The sequence below is a fragment of the Hyla sarda genome, unplaced genomic scaffold (assembly GCF_029499605.1).
Source record: "Hyla sarda isolate aHylSar1 unplaced genomic scaffold, aHylSar1.hap1 scaffold_920, whole genome shotgun sequence".
NCBI classification, from domain to species: Eukaryota; Metazoa; Chordata; class Amphibia; order Anura; family Hylidae; genus Hyla; species Hyla sarda.
Window position 1 is genome coordinate 51,645 of NW_026610950.1, and position 26,021 is coordinate 77,665.

Sequence of the window (26,021 nt, forward strand, 5' to 3'; positions counted from 1 at the left end):
GCCTATCATGTCATGCCCTACCTGCACAGGTGTGCTGGCTACTCAAATGATCCAATTAAGGAGGCCATTTAGTCAGCAGCAGCAGAAGTCCTGTGCCTGGACGCTCCAACAGGGGCCAGACACAAGCAGAAGCAGAAGCAGCAGAAGCAGCAGCAGCACCACCTTTTGTTTTTTGGCTGCAGCAGCAGCAAGGCCCACAGGGCTGGCTAGCTGGCTAGCCAGCAAGCAGGTAGCAATGAAAGTAGGAATCTTTCTTTTTAACCCTGTAAGGGGGTGGTGCACTGTACCCGAAGATACTGCCATATCGGGTCAATGCATAGGGCGACGGAAGCAAGCTTCGAAATCGGCCCCCGTTCTCAAAAATCCATTTAATATATGGTCCCCAGATAGGGGACGTATCAGATATTAAACTGATAAGAACAGATACTACACTTGATCTTAGCCAAAAGGCCGAGAAGCGATAACCGTGAAAGGGGCGGGCCCAACAAGGTCCCCTTCATGGGCACTATCACTGCTTGCTGTCAGGGAGGCTGCCAGACAATTTTCCATGCACACTCTGGGCTGGGGGGCAGTCAACCACCAGTACACACAGCAGAACCTAAACCCATACCATTATTGCTAAGCAGCAAGACAGGGGCCCATTGCACTCCCACGGGGCCTTTTTAAATGCAATCCATAACCCGGATTTGCCAGGAACCCTTCTTACTCCTCCTACTTGCATGTGACACTGGGCTTAGGATCTGCATAGGAAACACACACACAAGCACACACCTACCTTTGTTGCCTGCAGATGCCTCCTTGGCTGTCCCCAAACGGTATCAAACCAACACCCACGGGAAGCTGTAAGCATAGAGGACATGCCTGCACCCCATTGGACTTACCTGTGTGGGTTAAATCCGGGTTATTTGACAACCTATGGCGGTGATGGTTCTGCTCAGGCAGAGCAGTGCTGATGCTCCTCATAAAGCTGTCGCTGCTGTGAAGGTTCTAGGTGACATCACAAATCCCTTTGGTTACATACACAACAAAGCTGGGTTGTTGTTGTTTACACTCTGCAAGGCCTGTGGAAGTGAGTGACATCATAGCACTGTAGTTCTGAGGGTTCAAGATGGATGCAACAATCTCCTGTTGCTTCTATGAAGGCCGTAATAGACGACATCACCAAACAGCTCCATAGTCACATACACAGCAAAGGAGAGATGTTGTTTACACCTAGTGATGTCAGTGGTATTGAGTGACATCACAGCACAGTGCTAAGGCTCCTGGGCCTGGACACAGCAGCGGCTGCAATATCTCAACGGAGAATACGTTTATATCTATGTGTGTGTGTGCGCATATATATATATATATATATATATATATATATATATATATATATTTCTCCGCCGAAATCACTTTTAAACCCATTTCCACCTTTTTTTCCCTTCTCTTCCTCTTACTTTTTTTTCACGTTTTTTTACGTTTTTCTCCTTTTCGCCTCTTTTCTGGGCGTATTATTCTTCTTTTTCTTCTTTTTTTTCGTCTAATGCATACCCCATCAGTGCAGCAATGCTTATTCAATACCGCCAGCAGATGGAGACACTGGGGGATAATTTTCTAAGGATTTATACTGATTTTTCCTGTCTGAATTTGTCGCACAGAAAGTTGCAGGCCAAATATGTGTGACATTTCTGCGACTTTAGCTTCTAGAGCATTTTTACAACATTATACATAGGTGCTGAATACATAAAAAGCGACTGTTCAGCGACAGACAAGTCGCATCGGCTGAAAGTAGGCCAGAATGTCAGTCCATGTTGGAGCAGGTTTAGATACAGTCTAAAGCATAGATCTCAAAGTCTGTGCACAGAATTTAGCAAGGGCCTCGCACCTTCTGATGCATCAGGTAGGTGCACAATAGCATAGCCTAACCCTCTGTACTTTGGTCTATATTGATGCGGGACATAGACAGCCAGCTGATGACCAATCCATTAGTGCAATGGATGGCTGGAAGCATTTGTCTTTGCCTTTGCAATACCACAGAAGCAATGCATGGTCAATGTACAGCAATGACACACCTGTGTGAACAGCCAGGAGACCCCCCCCCCCCCCCCCATGTTATGTTACATAGTTACATAGTTAGCACGGTCGAAAAAAGACATATGTCCATCACGTTCAACCAGGGAATTAAGGGGTAGGGGTGTGGCGCGATATTGGGGAAGGGATGAGATTTTATATTTCTTCATAAGCATTAATCTTATTTTGTCAATTAGGAACATTCAGCACCCACCCGCTATCAAGGCAGCTGCCTATCATGTCATGCCCTACCTGCACAGGTGTGCTGGCTACTCAAATGATCCAATTAAGGAGGCCATTTAGTCAGCAGCAGCAGAAGTCCTGTGCCTGGACGCTCCAACAGGGGCCAGACACAAGCAGAAGCAGAAGCAGCAGAAGCAGCAGCAGCACCACCTTTTGTTTTTTGGCTGCAGCAGCAGCAAGGCCCACAGGGCTGGCTAGCTGGCTAGCCAGCAAGCAGGTAGCAATGAAAGTAGGAATCTTTCTTTTTAACCCTGTAAGGGGGTGGTGCACTGTACCCGAAGATACTGCCATATCGGGTCAATGCATAGGGCGACGGAAGCAAGCTTCGAAATCGGCCCCCGTTCTCAAAAATCCATTTAATATATGGTCCCCAGATAGGGGACGTATCAGATATTAAACTGATAAGAACAGATACTACACTTGATCTTAGCCAAAAGGCCGAGAAGCGATAACCGTGAAAGGGGCGGGCCCAACAAGGTCCCCTTCATGGGCACTATCACTGCTTGCTGTCAGGGAGGCTGCCAGACAATTTTCCATGCACACTCTGGGCTGGGGGGCAGTCAACCACCAGTACACACAGCAGAACCTAAACCCATACCATTATTGCTAAGCAGCAAGACAGGGGCCCATTGCACTCCCACGGGGCCTTTTTAAATGCAATCCATAACCCGGATTTGCCAGGAACCCTTCTTACTCCTCCTACTTGCATGTGACACTGGGCTTAGGATCTGCATAGGAAACACACACACAAGCACACACCTACCTTTGTTGCCTGCAGATGCCTCCTTGGCTGTCCCCAAACGGTATCAAACCAACACCCACGGGAAGCTGTAAGCATAGAGGACATGCCTGCACCCCATTGGACTTACCTGTGTGGGTTAAATCCGGGTTATTTGACAACCTATGGCGGTGATGGTTCTGCTCAGGCAGAGCAGTGCTGATGCTCCTCATAAAGCTGTCGCTGCTGTGAAGGTTCTAGGTGACATCACAAATCCCTTTGGTTACATACACAACAAAGCTGGGTTGTTGTTGTTTACACTCTGCAAGGCCTGTGGAAGTGAGTGACATCATAGCACTGTAGTTCTGAGGGTTCTAGATGGATGCAACAATCTCCTGTTGCTTCTATGAAGGCCGTAATAGACGACATCACCAAACAGCTCCATAGTCACATACACAGCAAAGGAGAGATGTTGTTTACACCTAGTGATGTCAGTGGTATTGAGTGACATCACAGCACAGTGCTAAGGCTCCTGGGCCTGGACACAGCAGCGGCTGCAATATCTCAACGGAGAATACGTTTATATCTATGTGTGTGTGTGCGCATATATATATATATATATATATATATATATATATATATATATTTCTCCGCCGAAATCACTTTTAAACCCATTTCCACCTTTTTTTCCCTTCTCTTCCTCTTACTTTTTTTTCACGTTTTTTTACGTTTTTCTCCTTTTCGCCTCTTTTCTGGGCGTATTATTCTTCTTTTTCTTCTTTTTTTTCGTCTAATGCATACCCCATCAGTGCAGCAATGCTTATTCAATACCGCCAGCAGATGGAGACACTGGGGGATAATTTTCTAAGGATTTATACTGATTTTTCCTGTCTGAATTTGTCGCACAGAAAGTTGCAGGCCAAATATGTGTGACATTTCTGCGACTTTAGCTTCTAGAGCATTTTTACAACATTATACATAGGTGCTGAATACATAAAAAGCGACTGTTCAGCGACAGACAAGTCGCATCGGCTGAAAGTAGGCCAGAATGTCAGTCCATGTTGGAGCAGGTTTAGATACAGTCTAAAGCATAGATCTCAAAGTCTGTGCACAGAATTTAGCAAGGGCCTCGCACCTTCTGATGCATCAGGTAGGTGCACAATAGCATAGCCTAACCCTCTGTACTTTGGTCTATATTGATGCGGGACATAGACAGCCAGCTGATGACCAATCCATTAGTGCAATGGATGGCTGGAAGCATTTGTCTTTGCCTTTGCAATACCACAGAAGCAATGCATGGTCAATGTACAGCAATGACACACCTGTGTGAACAGCCAGGAGACCCCCCCCCCCCCCCCCCATGTTATGTTACATAGTTACATAGTTAGTACGGTCGAAAAAAGACATATGTCCATCACGTTCAACCAGGGAATTAAGGGGTAGGGGTGTGGCGCGATATTGGGGAAGGGATGAGATTTTATATTTCTTCATAAGCATTAATCTTATTTTGTCAATTAGGAACATTCAGCACCCACCCGCTATCAAGGCAGCTGCCTATCATGTCATGCCCTACCTGCACAGGTGTGCTGGCTACTCAAATGATCCAATTAAGGAGGCCATTTAGTCAGCAGCAGCAGAAGTCCTGTGCCTGGACGCTCCAACAGGGGCCAGACACAAGCAGAAGCAGAAGCAGCAGAAGCAGCAGCAGCACCACCTTTTGTTTTTTGGCTGCAGCAGCAGCAAGGCCCACAGGGCTGGCTAGCTGGCTAGCCAGCAAGCAGGTAGCAATGAAAGTAGGAATCTTTCTTTTTAACCCTGTAAGGGGGTGGTGCACTGTACCCGAAGATACTGCCATATCGGGTCAATGCATAGGGCGACGGAAGCAAGCTTCGAAATCGTCCCCCGTTCTCAAAAATCCATTTAATATATGGTCCCCAGATAGGGGACGTATCAGATATTAAACTGATAAGAACAGATTTTTTTTTTTTTTTTTTTTTTATTGAAAAGGAAATATACAATACATAACCAAGTAAATCATTCAAAAAATTACATATTCATCTGAAAACACATGAATAACACATATTTGACATATACAATATATACAGGAAGCATGTCTTTACATGTACATATAACAAAAAGCTTTCCCTTCATGACTTTCCCTCAGAAAAAATAAATTGCAGCGGATTCTGTCCCTCCAACTGTCCCTTCATATCAGGATATAATCTGTAAGAAAAGAAAAAGAAAGACAAATAAGAATACAATCATAACCAGTACTTCCATTTTTTGTGTTTCCAGATCCCCTCTGCATCATCAGAACCATAGTTTTTCCTATCACATAATACGTAAAGGTAAATTTTACCACGGATCATGCCCAGACATTCCTTCACACTTACTTCAGTTTGATTGAAAATCCTAATATTCCTTACATCCCACAGAACCTCTTTTACACAATTTACTATGAACCATAACACTCTTGCCTTCTCTCTCTCCACTGCACACAAACCAAACATCATCATATTAAAGGATAAGATTTCAATTCCAGTAAGATTTTTAATTAGACCAGACATTTTTCTCCACACAGACTTCGCATAACCACACTCCCAAAACACATGTACATAATTCTCACATCCACCGCAACCATCCCTGGGACACACTTCACTGTCTACCAATCTCCTTCTCCTCTGAAATTCCCTTGTTGGCAGACACCCATGAGCTAACATCCAAGACAAGTCCTTTTGTTTATTTGTCAGTTCCTTGTGACTGACATTTTTCCACACTACCTTACAATCCTTCTCAGACAGACCTCCCACACATTCCACTGTTTCTCTCTGCTCCAACACTTTCATCACCTTCTTACTATCATTCCATTCAGTCACACATTCCAGATTATTTTTCCTGACACACCGCCCTATTCTCTGATAGAACCAAGGAACCTCAAAACTTACAGGTACCCTTAAGTCCCTTTCCATTAGCTTATATTTCAACAACACATTACCAGCCAAATACCTTACCATGCACCCAAACACACATTCCTTCTTACTTACAGCGAGACAAAAACTGACATACTTCACAGCCAGGAACACTTCCACATTCATCATTCCTTTCCCACCATGCATTCTGCTTTTCACCACCTTCCCACGACTCAATTTCTCCATCCTTGAATTCCATAAGAAAACAAAGATCTGCCTGATAATTCTTGCCAGACACCTATCCGGTGGAGGAAACACATAATTAACATAAAGCAAAATAGGAATTATAACAGCTTTAATAACCAGAATCCTTCCCTCAATCGATAAAGTCCTTAAAGACCAGAAGTTTATTTTATTCCCCACCCTCCCCAAAACCCTCTCCCAACTTTCTTTCCCATACAAATCATTATCAAACACCACCCCAAGCACTTCCACACCCCCCTCTCTCACAGGCCACTCGCACAACCCACTCTCTCCCCACCCCTCAAAAAATTTACAACCACTCTTCCCAACATTAAGCTTAAACCCACTCATTAAACAGAAACACTCAATCAATAACTTAGCACGCCTTACCCCTGCCATTGACTTACATACAACAGTAACATCATCCATGTAACCAATCACTCGCATATCCTTCCCATGACTACCAGGTATTTCTATACCCCGCATCACCTTATCTCTCCTAATCATCCCCAACAAAGGCTCAATCATACAAATAAAAAGAATTGGCGACAGGGGACACCCCTGCCGCACTCCAGATTTTATACTCACTTCCCTACTCAGAAAACCATTGACCTGAATCTTACTATAAATGTCCCTATACAAACATTCAATCCACTTCACCATTCTGTCCGGCACATTCATCCTCCTCAAAACCCTAAACAATAAATCATGCACCACCCTATCATACGCTTTTTCAAAATCCACCGTAACAACAGCCACACCTTGCTTCCTAGTTTTACAGTCCCACAATACATCCCTCAGACCTAACAGACATTCAGAAATCCTACGATCAGGCACTGTACACATTTGCTCCTCACCTACCATACAATCAATCACATCCTTTAACCTACTCGCAATAACTTTAGCAATAATTTTGTAATCACAATTCAAGAGCGCTATAGGCCTCCAATTTTTAAGATCCCTCTTATCCCCTTTTTTAAACAATAACACAGTCACACTCTCACTCATACTTTTAGATAACTTCCCTCTCCTAAGTACTTCCTTACACACCTCCCATACATAATCCCCTAACATATCCCAAAACACAAGATAAAATTCCACAGGCAAACCATCACTCCCTGCCACCTTTCCTTTCTTCATCCCATTCACAGCATCCTCCACCTCACTCTTCCTCACATCCTCTTCCATAAAGAACCCATCAATTTCATCCAAACGCTTATCCACATATCCCAAACATTCCTCCTCTAGAGTCACGTCCCGCTCCTTCTCCGTGAATAAATCAGAATAAAACTTCCACACTTCCTCTAACACCTCATCCTTACCAAAGACCTCTACCCCATCATTCGTAAAAACACTCATCATCTCAGTTTTTTTACTGAATGCCTTTTTAAAGAAAAATTTGCTACATTTCTCATCCTTCTCTTTCACTTCAACCCTAGCCTGTGCAATAATCTTCCTTCCATTCCTCTCCAGACACTCATTCACACTTCCACGAGCTTCCTCAATCTCCTTCTCAACACTCATCCCCAAACGCCTCAATTCATACAAATACTCTAACCTTCTTTGCCATCTCTCATACTCTTCTCTATCTTTCCTCCCTTTCTCACACCCTTTTTTAATAAAAAACCTTTTAGTCTCTAACTTCACCCACTCCCACCACTCAACCACACTATAAAATGCATCCTTCCTCAACACCCATCCATCAAAACGCTCCCTATATTCTTGTAATACACATTCATTATCCAATAAAGACACATTCAACTTCCAAACACCCTTTCCATACTCACTTAGACCACCACCTTTTACCACACACTCAATCCAGGCATGATCCGTGAACGGTAACCTCCTCCGTCTGAAATTAGAAACAGACATTAGTTTTGAGACAAAAATGAAATCAATACGCGAACTTGTATTGTTAGAAAAATATGTATAACCGATAGTACCATCATTATGGGCAACAAAGGAATCCTTTAACCCAAATAAATTTACAATCTCTTTAAGCTGCTTACTAGTACTGTCTAAACCAGACCCACCACCCACCGTAGTACTACTCCTATCCCCCTCTGTTATTATACAATTGAAATCCCCTATAAGGAACACATCATCCCTCCCACTCAAAAAGAAATATAATTTCTCAAACACCTCCCCTCTTTCCTTCCTCCCAGTTGGAGCATAAACATTAATTACTTTATATGTGAAACCCCTGAAAATAAAATGCACTAATAATACCCTACCCGGAACAATATGGACAACTTTTTTAACAACAAACTCATTACTTTTGAACAAAATCCCCACCCCCGAATTACGTTCCATTGAACCAGACCATACCGATTGCCCATAAGGCCAGGAGATATTTGGCTCCCCATCCAAGCAGCACTCCTGGAGACCTAGAACATCAAAAGAATATCTAGAAAGTAAATCAAAAATGGCGGATCTCCTTTCTAAAGATCTAATACTGCGGACATTTAGAGAACCAATTGTTAAACTCATTCAAACATTTGAAGGAAAAAAAGGAAATACAAAATCAAGCATTATCAAAAGGAGGCCTAGCCTTTCCCCGACCTCTACCCTTATTTTTTGCCTCCCCTTCCTTAAACTTAAGAGTCTTTGTCAATTTTTTGACTGAACATTCCTCCAAATAACCTGTGCCCAGGGAGGATAAAGAGGAGTCAGAATCAATCTGACATGACGACCCTCCACCTGCCTCCTCCCTTCCCGGGCTAGGAAAGTTCTCAATCCTTTGACTCTGAGGAGTCGGACAGTCATCCTCCGATTCTTCCACCGGCATCTTTCTCTTCAAGGATTCTTTGTCCACAGTCATCTCCTCTGGCGGATCAGAGGCCTCCGAAACAGATGCCCCCGAAACAGACTCCGCCTTCTCCCCCTCTGCCACCAAAGCATCCGGAACAGACCTAGAAATGGAAGGAAAAACAGGGGCAGACTCTGCTTCACTGGTCAGCACGCTAACCTCTGCATCGCCTGCCCTGGCAGCATTGGAGTCCTCAGGAACTGTCCCACCTCGAAGAGCCATTGCATATGATCGGGGTGCCCCGGACTGGTAAGTGGGGCAACTCCTAGCCAGGTGATCCGAAGAACCACAGAAATGACACTTGCGTTTCTCGGGACAGTCTGCAGTGCGGTGATCAGGCTTGTGGCAGTTCCTGCAAACCTGCCCGGTTGTACAGTTCTCTCTGGTATGACCAAAGCAAAAACAGTCCCGGCAAAAACTTGGCATCCCCGGGTAGTGCAGAAACCCCCTGTTGTTCCCTATCGCAAAGTTCTGCGGGGGGTGACAAAAACCTTCAGCACCACCCTCGGGGGCAGGCCTAAACTCCACCCAAAAACGTCTCATGCCTGTGAAAGTCCCCAGGATGTTATTTTTCCTCTCCGCACCAGAAACAGACACACAATACCTTCTTAGAAAGGTCTGGATCTCCTCATCCTGCACAAAAGGGTTGTACATATGCACTACCACTGGAACTTTCTTAGGCCGAGCCTCGCAGGAAATGAATCGGATCCCTTGTAGGTCAGGGTGAGAAGCATTCTCCTTACTCCGGTAGAGACAGGTACGGAGATCATCCAGGTTGTAGAAGGTCACGTCAAAGAATCCTTGGCTGGGAAAGACCTGGACACAGAAGATGGAAGCATGCGGCATCCTCAGCACTCCTTCCACGACCTTCTGCTGGACATGCAAAATCCCGTAGGCACTCCTCTTTTCCTCCTCGATAAACAGCCGTACTGTATTAGGAGCGTTCGGCGCATTAGCCATCCTCTCCGGCAGACCCGTCCTCCGATGATCACCTTCCCGTTATCCTGGGACTAAGCCCTCTCCCCAATAGCAGCAGGTGGGTGAAGCCCAGGCAATAAACCTGGGCGATCCCACAAGGCCGAGGAGAGGGGTACCCGAATACCTTAGGGCAAGACACTTGATCTTAGCCAAAAGGCCGAGAAGCGATAACCGTGAAAGGGGCGGGCCCAACAAGGTCCCCTTCATGGGCACTATCACTGCTTGCTGTCAGGGAGGCTGCCAGACAATTTTCCATGCACACTCTGGGCTGGGGGGCAGTCAACCACCAGTACACACAGCAGAACCTAAACCCATACCATTATTGCTAAGCAGCAAGACAGGGGCCCATTGCACTCCCACGGGGCCTTTTTAAATGCAATCCATAACCCGGATTTGCCAGGAACCCTTCTTACTCCTCCTACTTGCATGTGACACTGGGCTTAGGATCTGCATAGGAAACACACACACAAGCACACACCTACCTTTGTTGCCTGCAGATGCCTCCTTGGCTGTCCCCAAACGGTATCAAACCAACACCCACGGGAAGCTGTAAGCATAGAGGACATGCCTGCACCCCATTGGACTTACCTGTGTGGGTTAAATCCGGGTTATTTGACAACCTATGGCGGTGATGGTTCTGCTCAGGCAGAGCAGTGCTGATGCTCCTCATAAAGCTGTCGCTGCTGTGAAGGTTCTAGGTGACATCACAAATCCCTTTGGTTACATACACAACAAAGCTGGGTTGTTGTTGTTTACACTCTGCAAGGCCTGTGGAAGTGAGTGACATCATAGCACTGTAGTTCTGAGGGTTCAAGATGGATGCAACAATCTCCTGTTGCTTCTATGAAGGCCGTAATAGACGACATCACCAAACAGCTCCATAGTCACATACACAGCAAAGGAGAGATGTTGTTTACACCTAGTGATGTCAGTGGTATTGAGTGACATCACAGCACAGTGCTAAGGCTCCTGGGCCTGGACACAGCAGCGGCTGCAATATCTCAACGGAGAATACGTTTATATCTATGTGTGTGTGTGCGCATATATATATATATATATATATATATATATATATATATATATTTCTCCGCCGAAATCACTTTTAAACCCATTTCCACCTTTTTTTCCCTTCTCTTCCTCTTACTTTTTTTTCACGTTTTTTTACGTTTTTCTCCTTTTCGCCTCTTTTCTGGGCGTATTATTCTTCTTTTTCTTCTTTTTTTTCGTCTAATGCATACCCCATCAGTGCAGCAATGCTTATTCAATACCGCCAGCAGATGGAGACACTGAGGGATAATTTTCTAAGGATTTATACTGATTTTTCCTGTCTGAATTTGTCGCACAGAAAGTTGCAGGCCAAATATGTGTGACATTTCTGCGACTTTAGCTTCTAGAGCATTTTTACAACATTATACATAGGTGCTGAATACATAAAAAGCGACTGTTCAGCGACAGACAAGTCGCATCGGCTGAAAGTAGGCCAGAATGTCAGTCCATGTTGGAGCAGGTTTAGATACAGTCTAAAGCATAGATCTCAAAGTCTGTGCACAGAATTTAGCAAGGGCCTCGCACCTTCTGATGCATCAGGTAGGTGCACAATAGCATAGCCTAACCCTCTGTACTTTGGTCTATATTGATGCGGGACATAGACAGCCAGCTGATGACCAATCCATTAGTGCAATGGATGGCTGGAAGCATTTGTCTTTGCCTTTGCAATACCACAGAAGCAATGCATGGTCAATGTACAGCAATGACACACCTGTGTGAACAGCCAGGAGACCCCCCCCCCCCCCCCCCATGTTATGTTACATAGTTACATAGTTAGTACGGTCGAAAAAAGACATATGTCCATCACGTTCAACCAGGGAATTAAGGGGTAGGGGTGTGGCGCGATATTGGGGAAGGGATGAGATTTTATATTTCTTCATAAGCATTAATCTTATTTTGTCAATTAGGAACATTCAGCACCCACCCGCTATCAAGGCAGCTGCCTATCATGTCATGCCCTACCTGCACAGGTGTGCTGGCTACTCAAATGATCCAATTAAGGAGGCCATTTAGTCAGCAGCAGCAGAAGTCCTGTGCCTGGACGCTCCAACAGGGGCCAGACACAAGCAGAAGCAGAAGCAGCAGAAGCAGCAGCAGCACCACCTTTTGTTTTTTGGCTGCAGCAGCAGCAAGGCCCACAGGGCTGGCTAGCTGGCTAGCCAGCAAGCAGGTAGCAATGAAAGTAGGAATCTTTCTTTTTAACCCTGTAAGGGGGTGGTGCACTGTACCCGAAGATACTGCCATATCGGGTCAATGCATAGGGCGACGGAAGCAAGCTTCGAAATCGGCCCCCGTTCTCAAAAATCCATTTAATATATGGTCCCCAGATAGGGGACGTATCAGATATTAAACTGATAAGAACAGATTTTTTTTTTTTTTTTTACATTTTTATTGAAAAAACTCAAAAACTTAAATACATCACAAAAAATGTTTACAATACATCAAATACTGTTTTCCATAAATGTAAATTCCACATAGCTAATGCTTTTTTCTGCCCATATCTCTTTTTATCAATTAAATAGTACAAGTAAACTTCACTGTATATCATCTTCAAACATTCTTTTTCACAAATAAAATCTCTTTTGAAGACAAGGATATTACGAACTTTCCATAATACATTTTTTGTACAGTTGATAAAAATCCACAAAATTCTCTCTTTTTCTTTCGTAACTCCATCACTTTTGCCATATAAAACAACTTCATGATTTAAAACTTTTAGACCTGTTAGGAATTTCAATAAAGAACCAATTAGTCTAAAAACCTTTTGTGCAAAATAACAATTCCAGAAAAGGTGCAAAACAGTTTCATCTATATTGCAATTATCCCGGGGACAGACACATACAGCATTTAGACCTCTTCTATATTGGAAAAATCTTACCGGAAGACACTCATGGATAATCATCCATGCTAAATCCTTGTGCTCATTAAAAAGATATGGCTCGTTTACCTTTTTCCATATTTGTACACACCTATTATAAGAAAAATTAGAGACCATACATATTTCTTCTTGCAAATTTAACTGTACTTCTATCTTACGAGCATCCCTCAAGGTTAACAAGTCAAAGTCTTTAAGGTTATACATACGTATAATTTTTTCTAAGATGGCATAATGTTTAGGCGGAGTTAAAAGTTCAGGAGAAGATAATGATAAAAACACCCATTCTCTTTTTCTAAAAATATGTCCCGCAGAGTACTTTAAAAAACAGGACCATACACTTTTCATAAAAAGTCCCCTAAAACACCAACTAAAAAACCTTAAGTATAAAAATTTTCTAATACAGGGAACCTGTTTTCCTCCATTTTTTTGTGACTTATACATAGTATCTCTTTTTAATTTTTCTGCTTTAGAACTCCATAGAAACTCAAAGAGAATCCTCTGAAGTTGCCTAGACATAAGTTCATTAGGAGGATAAATCATATTTAAATAGAGCATAATGGGTATTAGCATAGCCTTAATCACCAAAATTTTACCTTCTAAGGATAATTTCCTAAGGGACCAAAAGTCTACCTTTTTCTTTACCTTTTCTTTTACCATTAGCCAACTTTCCTCACCATTGTTATTTTTATCAAAGATGACTCCAAGGATTTTTATTTTTTCTGACTGTAATTTTAGGTTTGGTATTTGCACGTTTTCCCATTTACCTATATAAAAACAGTCACATTTAGATAAATTAAGTTTAAAAGCAGAAGCTTTACAAAAGAAATCAGTAACATCAACAACTCTTTGTAAAGAGAAGGCACTTTCACAAAAAACATTAATATCATCCATATAGCCACACACTTTAAGGGTGGCACTATTACCTCCAGGAACTGGCACTCCTTTTATTATTTTATCATTCCTTATTAAGTTTAACAGAGGTTCTATTGCACATATAAACAGTATAGGAGACAGAGGGCAGCCTTGCTTTACCCCTGATGATAAATTAATAAAATCTGTAAGGAAACCATTTATTAAAATCCTGCTAAAAGAACCTTTATATAAGAGAGCAATTTGCTTAATAAATATGTTAGGAAAACCCATGCGTTGTAAAACCATCCATAAAAAACAATGTGATACTCTATCGAACGCTTTATGAAAATCTAGAGATAGAATGGCTAGATTTTGATTCCGCTCTTGCTGATACCATATGACGTCCCTAATAGCATTTAAAGGTTCAGCTACACTCCTTCCTGGGACACCACATACCTGATCCACATGGATGACCTTGTACAAAAACGGCTTCATTCTGTTAACAAAAATTTTTGACATAATCTTATAATCAACATTAAGAAGCGTAATTGGTCTCCAATTTTCTAAGCTGTTCCTATCCCCCTTTTTGGGGATCAGAGACACTATACCACTCCTCCAAGATAAAGGTAGAACATCAGAATTAAAAGCCTCCTTAAAAATATTAAGCAAATCATCTTTAAAAATTTCCCAAAAGGTTTTATAAAACTCTACAGGAAGTCCATCAGAACCTGGTGTTTTACCTGTGGATAAACTTTTAGCAGCAATTTCTAATTCTTGGCATCTTACTTCTGTGCAAAGTGCATCTTGGTCCTCCTTACTTAAACCACAATCTAAAGTGCTTAGGAGAAAATTAGCAGCAGATATATCAATGGGCTTCTCATTAAATAGATCTTGATAAAAAGATTTAGCTTTGGATAATATTCCTACATTAGTAGTTTCATCCTCAATGTTAATTATTAACTTTTTTGTTTCCATTACCTTTTTAAAAAAGAATCTTGTACACTTTTCATCCTTCTCTTTACATTCAACTTTGGAGTTAAAAATTATTTCTTTCCCTTTGTTAGTTATAGCCTTCTGAATATCACTTTTAACACTTAAAATCAGATCGTCTACATATACACCCAGCTCTTTGAGTTGATAATAGGTTTGTAGTTTTGTGTTAAGATCTCTATACCATTTCAATTTCTCTTTTGTTTTTTTAACACCCATCTTAATAAAATACTCTTTAAATTTTACCTTGCAGAATTCCCACCATGCTAAAAGAGAATTAAAATTAGTCCTTGAGTTCTGCAATTTTTTAAAAAGATAGATAAAATTACATTTAATTTCTTCATCTTCAAGCAAAGAGACATTCAGACGCCAGACTCCTTTGGCTCTGCAAACCCCATCAAACTTACATGTAGCAGATAAAATCTTATGATCTGAAAAAAAGGTAGAAGTCAATTGCATATTCCCATAAAATGCAAATCCAGAAGCAAAAATATAATCAATCCTTGACATATAAAGGCTATTCCCCCAGGTATACCCAGGGTCATTAGGGAAAGAGGTTCTCCACAAATCTTTTAAATTAAAATCAACTATAAAATCCTTTAGTTGTTTTTCAGTCTTATCTTTCCTTTGTTCAGATCCTCCAGCCCGCTCCTCTCCTGCCATTATACAATTAAAATCACCAGCGATGATAAGCGGGGATGAACCCGGTAAATAAAACTGAATTTTCTCTAATAAATCAGATCTTTCATCCTTATCTGGAGAGGCATATACATTTAAAAGTCTCATATTCATGTCATTATAAATAATATGAACGAGCAGGGCTCTACCGGGTACAATGTCTGTGAAGGAGGTAACTTTATACTCACTGCTCTTGAACAGTATGCCAACACCAGTCACTTTCCTCTCATTATCCCCTGACCACACAGACGGGCCAAGAGTCCATTCAGATCTCAAAGATGAATAATTGATATCATAATCAATGGCACATTCCTGTAAAAATAAAATGTCTGTAGGCAAAGAAGACAAGAAAGAAAATAAAGCAGCCCTCCTCTCTGGGCTCTTCAAACTCCTCACATTGAAGGAGGAGATATTAACACTTGGTAGCTCCTGGGTCATTCATTATCCTCAGACAAAGAACCCCAATCTGTAGGTGGTGACACAAATTCCTCAATATTAACAGGGTCGGATGCTGTTATAACCTTTTGGCAGACAATCTCCACGTTCCCCTCGTCCGCACTAACTCGACCACTCCTTTTGATGTTAAGGCCCTTTTCCTCTTTCCGGTCTCTGCTTTTCCTCTTTCGCCGTTCTTCTACATCCATCTCCTCTGTATCCCTTCTGGGCGGTCCAGGACCCTCAACTTCCATGAGAGGAGAACCCCTCACTTCTGTCTCAGGTCCCACGACCTTCCCCGGGGACACAATGCTTTTGGAGACATGAGCCACAGCAGGTATCACAGGAATTCCGGTAGCAGAAGACTCAGGCATCACTTTCAGGGTGTGGGTCTTAGGCACAGGCACAGCATCCATGGAGCTCTTCCTCATCGAGGGACCAGCCGACGTAGCCACAATATTGGCCCAGGAGCGTTGAGGACAATCCTTAAAAGCGTGTCCTTTCTGCTTACACACATTACACAGAATCTCATTTTGACAGTCAAAAGTGGTGTGGCCTTTTTGGCCACATCTTTTGCAAATAACCACTTCCTCTTTGCAAGATTCTTGTGTATGACCATATTCATGGCATTTCCTGCAATAATACGGCATCCCAGGGTAGAATAAATAGCCACGTTTACGCCCAATTAAAAAATTTGCAGGTGGGCGACACAGACCTCCAATTCCTCTCACATCTTCTCTGAACTTAACAGCAAACTTATGCTTTCCAGTCCAAAAGTCCATTGCATTCATTATTTTATGAGAGTATTTGACTTCCGCACAATATTGGTTTAAAAATAAGACAATGTCTCTTATATCCACGTATGGATCGTGCATAGTAACCACCAGTGGAACATCGCCATTAGAATATAGAGCAATGAAAACAAGTCCTTTCATATCCTCCTCATTGGCAAGCTCCCGAACTTTCTCAAACATATGGTCACATGCAGATGCGGAAGTCAAGGTAAGAATGAAAAGTCCTTTACCTGGGTCTTTTAGGCAAAACACATCTTCTCTCTGAATGTGCAATAAATCCAGCATAATTCTCTTGACAAAAAATTCCAAAGTCATCTTCTCCTTTTTCTCCTCATCCACTTCAATACGGAAGGTGTTCTTAATCCGAGTTTCAGTATGCGCAGCAAACCTAAGGGTCGCCATGGGGGATCGCCTTCCCGTTCTTTGTAAGTCCTCCTCCTATAGCAGCATGAGGCTTAAGACGGCTAAAAAACCGCCGATGCCTCAAGGCCGAAGGTTCGACGAACTCAGAGCCCCTTGACAAGATACAAGATCTTAGCCAAAAGGCCGAGAAGCGATAACCGTGAAAGGGGCGGGCCCAACAAGGTCCCCTTCATGGGCACTATCACTGCTTGCTGTCAGGGAGGCTGCCAGACAATTTTCCATGCACACTCTGGGCTGGGGGGCAGTCAACCACCAGTACACACAGCAGAACCTAAACCCATACCATTATTGCTAAGCAGCAAGACAGGGGCCCATTGCACTCCCACGGGGCCTTTTTAAATGCAATCCATAACCCGGATTTGCCAGGAACCCTTCTTACTCCTCCTACTTGCATGTGACACTGGGCTTAGGATCTGCATAGGAAACACACACACAAGCACACACCTACCTTTGTTGCCTGCAGATGCCTCCTTGGCTGTCCCCAAACGGTATCAAACCAACACCCACGGGAAGCTGTAAGCATAGAGGACATGCCTGCACCCCATTGGACTTACCTGTGTGGGTTAAATCCGGGTTATTTGACAACCTATGGCGGTGATGGTTCTGCTCAGGCAGAGCAGTGCTGATGCTCCTCATAAAGCTGTCGCTGCTGTGAAGGTTCTAGGTGACATCACAAATCCCTTTGGTTACATACACAACAAAGCTGGGTTGTTGTTGTTTACACTCTGCAAGGCCTGTGGAAGTGAGTGACATCATAGCACTGTAGTTCTGAGGGTTCAAGATGGATGCAACAATCTCCTGTTGCTTCTATGAAGGCCGTAATAGACGACATCACCAAACAGCTCCATAGTCACATACACAGCAAAGGAGAGATGTTGTTTACACCTAGTGATGTCAGTGGTATTGAGTGACATCACAGCACAGTGCTAAGGCTCCTGGGCCTGGACACAGCAGCGGCTGCAATATCTCAACGGAGAATACGTTTATATCTATGTGTGTGTGTGCGCATATATATATATATATATATATATATATATATATATATATATATATATATTTCTCCGCCGAAATCACTTTTAAACCCATTTCCACCTTTTTTTCCCTTCTCTTCCTCTTACTTTTTTTTCACGTTTTTTTACGTTTTTCTCCTTTTCGCCTCTTTTCTGGGCGTATTATTCTTCTTTTTCTTCTTTTTTTTCGTCTAATGCATACCCCATCAGTGCAGCAATGCTTATTCAATACCGCCAGCAGATGGAGACACTGGGGGATAATTTTCTAAGGATTTATACTGATTTTTCCTGTCTGAATTTGTCGCACAGAAAGTTGCAGGCCAAATATGTGTGACATTTCTGCGACTTTAGCTTCTAGAGCATTTTTACAACATTATACATAGGTGCTGAATACATAAAAAGCGACTGTTCAGCGACAGACAAGTCGCATCGGCTGAAAGTAGGCCAGAATGTCAGTCCATGTTGGAGCAGGTTTAGATACAGTCTAAAGCATAGATCTCAAAGTCTGTGCACAGAATTTAGCAAGGGCCTCGCACCTTCTGATGCATCAGGTAGGTGCACAATAGCATAGCCTAACCCTCTGTACTTTGGTCTATATTGATGCGGGACATAGACAGCCAGCTGATGACCAATCCATTAGTGCAATGGATGGCTGGAAGCATTTGTCTTTGCCTTTGCAATACCACAGAAGCAATGCATGGTCAATGTACAGCAATGACACACCTGTGTGAACAGCCAGGAGACCCCCCCCCCCCCCCCCCCATGTTATGTTACATAGTTACATAGTTAGTACGGTCGAAAAAAGACATATGTCCATCACGTTCAACCAGGGAATTAAGGGGTAGGGGTGTGGCGCGATATTGGGGAAGGGATGAGATTTTATATTTCTTCATAAGCATTAATCTTATTTTGTCAATTAGGAACATTCAGCACCCACCCGCTATCAAGGCAGCTGCCTATCATGTCATGCCCTACCTGCACAGGTGTGCTGGCTACTCAAATGATCCAATTAAGGAGGCCATTTAGTCAGCAGCAGCAGAAGTCCTGTGCCTGGACGCTCCAACAGGGGCCAGACACAAGCAGAAGCAGAAGCAGCAGAAGCAGCAGCAGCACCACCTTTTGTTTTTTGGCTGCAGCAGCAGCAGCAAGGCCCACAGGGCTGGCTAGCTGGCTAGCCAGCAAGCAGGTAGCAATGAAAGTAGGAATCTTTCTTTTTAACCCTGTAAGGGGGTGGTGCACTGTACCCGAAGATACTGCCATATCGGGTCAATGCATAGGGCGACGGAAGCAAGCTTCGAAATCGGCCCCCGTTCTCAAAAATCCATTTAATATATGGTCCCCAGATAGGGGACGTATCAGATATTAAACTGATAAGAACAGATACTACACTTGATCTTAGCCAAAAGGCCGAGAAGCGATAACCGTGAAAGGGGCGGGCCCAACAAGGTCCCCTTCATGGGCACTATCACTGCTTGCTGTCAGGGAGGCTGCCAGACAATTTTCCATGCACACTCTGGGCTGGGGGGCAGTCAACCACCAGTACACACAGCAGAACCTAAACCCATACCATTATTGCTAAGCAGCAAGACAGGGGCCCATTGCACTCCCACGGGGCCTTTTTAAATGCAATCCATAACCCGGATTTGCCAGGAACCCTTCTTACTCCTCCTACTTGCATGTGACACTGGGCTTAGGATCTGCATAGGAAACACACACACAAGCACACACCTACCTTTGTTGCCTGCAGATGCCTCCTTGGCTGTCCCCAAACGGTATCAAACCAACACCCACGGGAAGCTGTAAGCATAGAGGACATGCCTGCACCCCATTGGACTTACCTGTGTGGGTTAAATCCGGGTTATTTGACAACCTATGGCGGTGATGGTTCTGCTCAGGCAGAGCAGTGCTGATGCTCCTCATAAAGCTGTCGCTGCTGTGAAGGTTCTAGGTGACATCACAAATCCCTTTGGTTACATACACAACAAAGCTGGGTTGTTGTTGTTTACACTCTGCAAGGCCTGTGGAAGTGAGTGACATCATAGCACTGTAGTTCTGAGGGTTCAAGATGGATGCAACAATCTCCTGTTGCTTCTATGAAGGCCGTAATAGACGACATCACCAAACAGCTCCATAGTCACATACACAGCAAAGGAGAGATGTTGTTTACACCTAGTGATGTCAGTGGTATTGAGTGACATCACAGCACAGTGCTAAGGCTCCTGGGCCTGGACACAGCAGCGGCTGCAATATCTCAACGGAGAATACGTTTACATCTATGTGTGTGTGTGCGCATATATATATATACATATATATATATATATATATATATATATATTTCTCCGCCGAAATCACTTTTAAACCCATTTCCACCTTTTTTTCCCTTCTCTTCCTCTTACTTTTTTTTCACGTTTTTTTACGTTTTTCTCCTTTTCGCCTCTTTTCTGGGCGTATTATTCTTCTTTTTCTTCTTTTTTTTCGTCTAATGCATACCCCATCAGTGCAGCAATGCTTATTCAATACCGCCAGCAGATGGAGACACTGGGGGATAATTTTCTAAGGATTTATACAGATTTTTCCTGTCTGAATTTGTCGCACAGAAAGTTGCAGGCCAAATATGTGTGACATTTCTGCGACTTTAGCTTCTAGAGCATTTTTACAACATTATACATAGGTGCTGAATACATAAAAAGCGACTGTTCAGCGACAGACAAGTCGCATCGGCTGAAAGTAGGCCAGAATGTCAGTCCATGTTGGAGCAGGTTTAGATACAGTCTAAAGCATAGATCTCAAAGTCTGTGCACAGAATTTAGCAAGGGCCTCGCACCTTCTGATGCATCAGGTAGGTGCACAATAGCATAGCCTAACCCTCTGTACTTTGGTCTATATTGATGCGGGACATAGACAGCCAGCTGATGACCAATCCATTAGTGCAATGGATGGCTGGAAGCATTTGTCTTTGCCTTTGCAATACCACAGAAGCAATGCATGGTCAATGTACAGCAATGACACACCTGTGTGAACAGCCAGGAGACCCCCCCCATGTTATGTTACATAGTTACATAGTTAGTACGGTCGAAAAAAGACATATGTCCATCACGTTCAACCAGGGAATTAAGGGGTAGGGGTGTGGCGCGATATTGGGGAAGGGATGAGATTTTATATTTCTTCATAAGCATTAATCTTATTTTGTCAATTAGGAACATTCAGCACCCACCCGCTATCAAGGCAGCTGCCTATCATGTCATGCCCTACCTGCACAGGTGTGCTGGCTACTCAAATGATCCAATTAAGGAGGCCATTTAGTCAGCAGCAGCAGAAGTCCTGTGCCTGGACGCTCCAACAGGGGCCAGACACAAGCAGAAGCAGAAGCAGCAGAAGCAGCAGCAGCACCACCTTTTGTTTTTTGGCTGCAGCAGCAGCAGCAAGGCCCACAGGGCTGGCTAGCTGGCTAGCCAGCAAGCAGGTAGCAATGAAAGTAGGAATCTTTCTTTTTAACCCTGTAAGGGGGTGGTGCACTGTACCCGAAGATACTGCCATATCGGGTCAATGCATAGGGCGACGGAAGCAAGCTTCGAAATCGGCCCCCGTTCTCAAAAATCCATTTAATATATGGTCCCCAGATAGGGGACGTATCAGATATTAAACTGATAAGAACAGATACTACACTTGATCTTAGCCAAAAGGCCGAGAAGCGATAACCGTGAAAGGGGCGGGCCCAACAAGGTCCCCTTCATGGGCACTATCACTGCTTGCTGTCAGGGAGGCTGCCAGACAATTTTCCATGCACACTCTGGGCTGGGGGGCAGTCAACCACCAGTACACACAGCAGAACCTAAACCCATACCATTATTGCTAAGCAGCAAGACAGGGGCCCATTGCACTCCCACGGGGCCTTTTTAAATGCAATCCATAACCCGGATTTGCCAGGAACCCTTCTTACTCCTCCTACTTGCATGTGACACTGGGCTTAGGATCTGCATAGGAAACACACACACAAGCACACACCTACCTTTGTTGCCTGCAGATGCCTCCTTGGCTGTCCCCAAACGGTATCAAACCAACACCCACGGGAAGCTGTAAGCATAGAGGACATGCCTGCACCCCATTGGACTTACCTGTGTGGGTTAAATCCGGGTTATTTGACAACCTATGGCGGTGATGGTTCTGCTCAGGCAGAGCAGTGCTGATGCTCCTCATAAAGCTGTCGCTGCTGTGAAGGTTCTAGGTGACATCACAAATCCCTTTGGTTACATACACAACAAAGCTGGGTTGTTGTTGTTTACACTCTGCAAGGCCTGTGGAAGTGAGTGACATCATAGCACTGTAGTTCTGAGGGTTCAAGATGGATGCAACAATCTCCTGTTGCTTCTATGAAGGCCGTAATAGACGACATCACCAAACAGCTCCATAGTCACATACACAGCAAAGGAGAGATGTTGTTTACACCTAGTGATGTCAGTGGTATTGAGTGACATCACAGCACAGTGCTAAGGCTCCTGGGCCTGGACACAGCAGCGGCTGCAATATCTCAACGGAGAATACGTTTATATCTATGTGTGTGTGTGCGCATATATATATATATATATATATATATATATATATATATATATATATATATATATATATATTTCTCCGCCGAAATCACTTTTAAACCCATTTCCACCTTTTTTTCCCTTCTCTTCCTCTTACTTTTTTTTCACGTTTTTTTACGTTTTTCTCCTTTTCGCCTCTTTTCTGGGCGTATTATTCTTCTTTTTCTTCTTTTTTTTCGTCTAATGCATACCCCATCAGTGCAGCAATGCTTATTCAATACCGCCAGCAGATGGAGACACTGGGGGATAATTTTCTAAGGATTTATACTGATTTTTCCTGTCTGAATTTGTCGCACAGAAAGTTGCAGGCCAAATATGTGTGACATTTCTGCGACTTTAGCTTCTAGAGCATTTTTACAACATTATACATAGGTGCTGAATACATAAAAAGCGACTGTTCAGCGACAGACAAGTCGCATCGGCTGAAAGTAGGCCAGAATGTCAGTCCATGTTGGAGCAGGTTTAGATACAGTCTAAAGCATAGATCTCAAAGTCTGTGCACAGAATTTAGCAAGGGCCTTGCACCTTCTGATGCATCAGGTAGGTGCACAATAGCATAGCCTAACCCTCTGTACTTTGGTCTATATTGATGCGGGACATAGACAGCCAGCTGATGACCAATCCATTAGTGCAATGGATGGCTGGAAGCATTTGTCTTTGCCTTTGCAATACCACAGAAGCAATGCATGGTCAATGTACAGCAATGACACACCTGTGTGAACAGCCAGGAGACCCCCCCCCCCCCCCCATGTTATGTTACATAGTTACATAGTTAGTACGGTCGAAAAAAGACATATGTCCATCACGTTCAACCAGGGAATTAAGGGGTAGGGGTGTGGCGCGATATTGGGGAAGGGATGAGATTTTATATTTCTTCATAAGCATTAATCTTATTTTGTCAATTAGGAACATTCAGCACCCACCCGCTATCAAGGCAGCTGCCTATCATGTCATGCCCTACCTGCACAGGTGTGCTGGCTACTCAAATGATCCAATTAAGGAGGCCATTTAGTCAGCAGCAGCAGAAGTCCTGTGCCTGGACGCTCCAACAGGGGCCAGACACAAGCAGAAGCAGAAGCAGCAGAAGCAGCAGCAGCACCACCTTTTGTTTTTTGGCTGCAGCAGCAGCAAGGCCCACAGGGCTGGCTAGCTGGCTAGCCAGCAAGCAGGTAGCAATGAAAGTAGGAATCTTTCTTTTTAACCCTGTAAGGGGGTGGTGCACTGTACCCGAAGATACTGCCATATCGGGTCAATGCATAGGGCGACGGAAGCAAGCTTCGAAATCGGCCCCCGTTCTCAAAAATCCATTTAATATATGGTCCCCAGATAGGGGACGTATCAGATATTAAACTGATAAGAACAGATACTACACTTGATCTTAGCCAAAAGGCCGAGAAGCGATAACCGTGAAAGGGGCGGGCCCAACAAGGTCCCCTTCATGGGCACTATCACTGCTTGCTGTCAGGGAGGCTGCCAGACAATTTTCCATGCACACTCTGGGCTGGGGGGCAGTCAACCACCAGTACACACAGCAGAACCTAAACCCATACCATTATTGCTAAGCAGCAAGACAGGGGCCCATTGCACTCCCACGGGGCCTTTTTAAATGCAATCCATAACCCGGATTTGCCAGGAACCCTTCTTACTCCTCCTACTTGCATGTGACACTGGGCTTAGGATCTGCATAGGAAACACACACACAAGCACACACCTACCTTTGTTGCCTGCAGATGCCTCCTTGGCTGTCCCCAAACGGTATCAAACCAACACCCACGGGAAGCTGTAAGCATAGAGGACATGCCTGCACCCCATTGGACTTACCTGTGTGGGTTAAATCCGGGTTATTTGACAACCTATGGCGGTGATGGTTCTGCTCAGGCAGAGCAGTGCTGATGCTCCTCATAAAGCTGTCGCTGCTGTGAAGGTTCTAGGTGACATCACAAATCCCTTTGGTTACATACACAACAAAGCTGGGTTGTTGTTGTTTACACTCTGCAAGGCCTGTGGAAGTGAGTGACATCATAGCACTGTAGTTCTGAGGGTTCAAGATGGATGCAACAATCTCCTGTTGCTTCTATGAAGGCCGTAATAGACGACATCACCAAACAGCTCCATAGTCACATACACAGCAAAGGAGAGATGTTGTTTACACCTAGTGATGTCAGTGGTATTGAGTGACATCACAGCACAGTGCTAAGGCTCCTGGGCCTGGACACAGCAGCGGCTGCAATATCTCAACGGAGAATACGTTTATATCTATGTGTGTGTGTGCGCATATATATATATATATATATATATATATATATTTCTCCGCCGAAATCACTTTTAAACCCATTTCCACCTTTTTTTCCCTTCTCTTCCTCTTACTTTTTTTTCACGTTTTTTTACGTTTTTCTCCTTTTCGCCTCTTTTCTGGGCGTATTATTCTTCTTTTTCTTCTTTTTTTTCGTCTAATGCATACCCCATCAGTGCAGCAATGCTTATTCAATACCGCCAGCAGATGGAGACACTGGGGGATAATTTTCTAAGGATTTATACTGATTTTTCCTGTCTGAATTTGTCGCACAGAAAGTTGCAGGCCAAATATGTGTGACATTTCTGCGACTTTAGCTTCTAGAGCATTTTTACAACATTATACATAGGTGCTGAATACATAAAAAGCGACTGTTCAGCGACAGACAAGTCGCATCGGCTGAAAGTAGGCCAGAATGTCAGTCCATGTTGGAGCAGGTTTAGATACAGTCTAAAGCATAGATCTCAAAGTCTGTGCACAGAATTTAGCAAGGGCCTCGCACCTTCTGATGCATCAGGTAGGTGCACAATAGCATAGCCTAACCCTCTGTACTTTGGTCTATATTGATGCGGGACATAGACAGCCAGCTGATGACCAATCCATTAGTGCAATGGATGGCTGGAAGCATTTGTCTTTGCCTTTGCAATACCACAGAAGCAATGCATGGTCAATGTACAGCAATGACACACCTGTGTGAACAGCCAGGAGACCCCCCCCCCCCCCCATGTTATGTTACATAGTTACATAGTTAGTACGGTCGAAAAAAGACATATGTCCATCACGTTCAACCAGGGAATTAAGGGGTAGGGGTGTGGCGCGATATTGGGGAAGGGATGAGATTTTATATTTCTTCATAAGCATTAATCTTATTTTGTCAATTAGGAACATTCAGCACCCACCCGCTATCAAGGCAGCTGCCTATCATGTCATGCCCTACCTGCACAGGTGTGCTGGCTACTCAAATGATCCAATTAAGGAGGCCATTTAGTCAGCAGCAGCAGAAGTCCTGTGCCTGGACGCTCCAACAGGGGCCAGACACAAGCAGAAGCAGAAGCAGCAGAAGCAGCAGCAGCACC

General features: G+C 43.8%; 7 non-coding genes across 7 annotated transcripts; all 7 read right to left on the reverse strand.

Annotated features, from left to right (window-relative positions):
• Window positions 1-271: 271 nt before the first annotated feature.
• LOC130349651 (U2 spliceosomal RNA) lies at window positions 272-462 on the reverse strand. Its single transcript, XR_008886931.1, has one exon. It is a non-coding gene; the product is annotated as a U2 spliceosomal RNA (small nuclear RNA).
• A 2,092-nt stretch (window positions 463-2,554) lies between these two features.
• LOC130349652 (U2 spliceosomal RNA) lies at window positions 2,555-2,745 on the reverse strand. Its single transcript, XR_008886932.1, has one exon. It is a non-coding gene; the product is annotated as a U2 spliceosomal RNA (small nuclear RNA).
• Window positions 2,746-4,836: 2,091 nt separating this feature from the next.
• On the reverse strand, window positions 4,837-5,024 carry LOC130349684 (U2 spliceosomal RNA). The gene has a single exon (XR_008886961.1). It is a non-coding gene; the product is annotated as a U2 spliceosomal RNA (small nuclear RNA).
• Window positions 5,025-12,212: 7,188 nt separating this feature from the next.
• Window positions 12,213-12,404, reverse strand: LOC130349686 (U2 spliceosomal RNA). Its single transcript, XR_008886963.1, has one exon. It is a non-coding gene; the product is annotated as a U2 spliceosomal RNA (small nuclear RNA).
• A 6,884-nt stretch (window positions 12,405-19,288) lies between these two features.
• LOC130349653 (U2 spliceosomal RNA) lies at window positions 19,289-19,479 on the reverse strand. The gene has a single exon (XR_008886933.1). It is a non-coding gene; the product is annotated as a U2 spliceosomal RNA (small nuclear RNA).
• A 2,086-nt stretch (window positions 19,480-21,565) lies between these two features.
• Window positions 21,566-21,756, reverse strand: LOC130349654 (U2 spliceosomal RNA). Its single transcript, XR_008886934.1, has one exon. It is a non-coding gene; the product is annotated as a U2 spliceosomal RNA (small nuclear RNA).
• A 2,107-nt stretch (window positions 21,757-23,863) lies between these two features.
• LOC130349655 (U2 spliceosomal RNA) lies at window positions 23,864-24,054 on the reverse strand. The gene has a single exon (XR_008886935.1). It is a non-coding gene; the product is annotated as a U2 spliceosomal RNA (small nuclear RNA).
• Window positions 24,055-26,021: the final 1,967 nt, after the last annotated feature.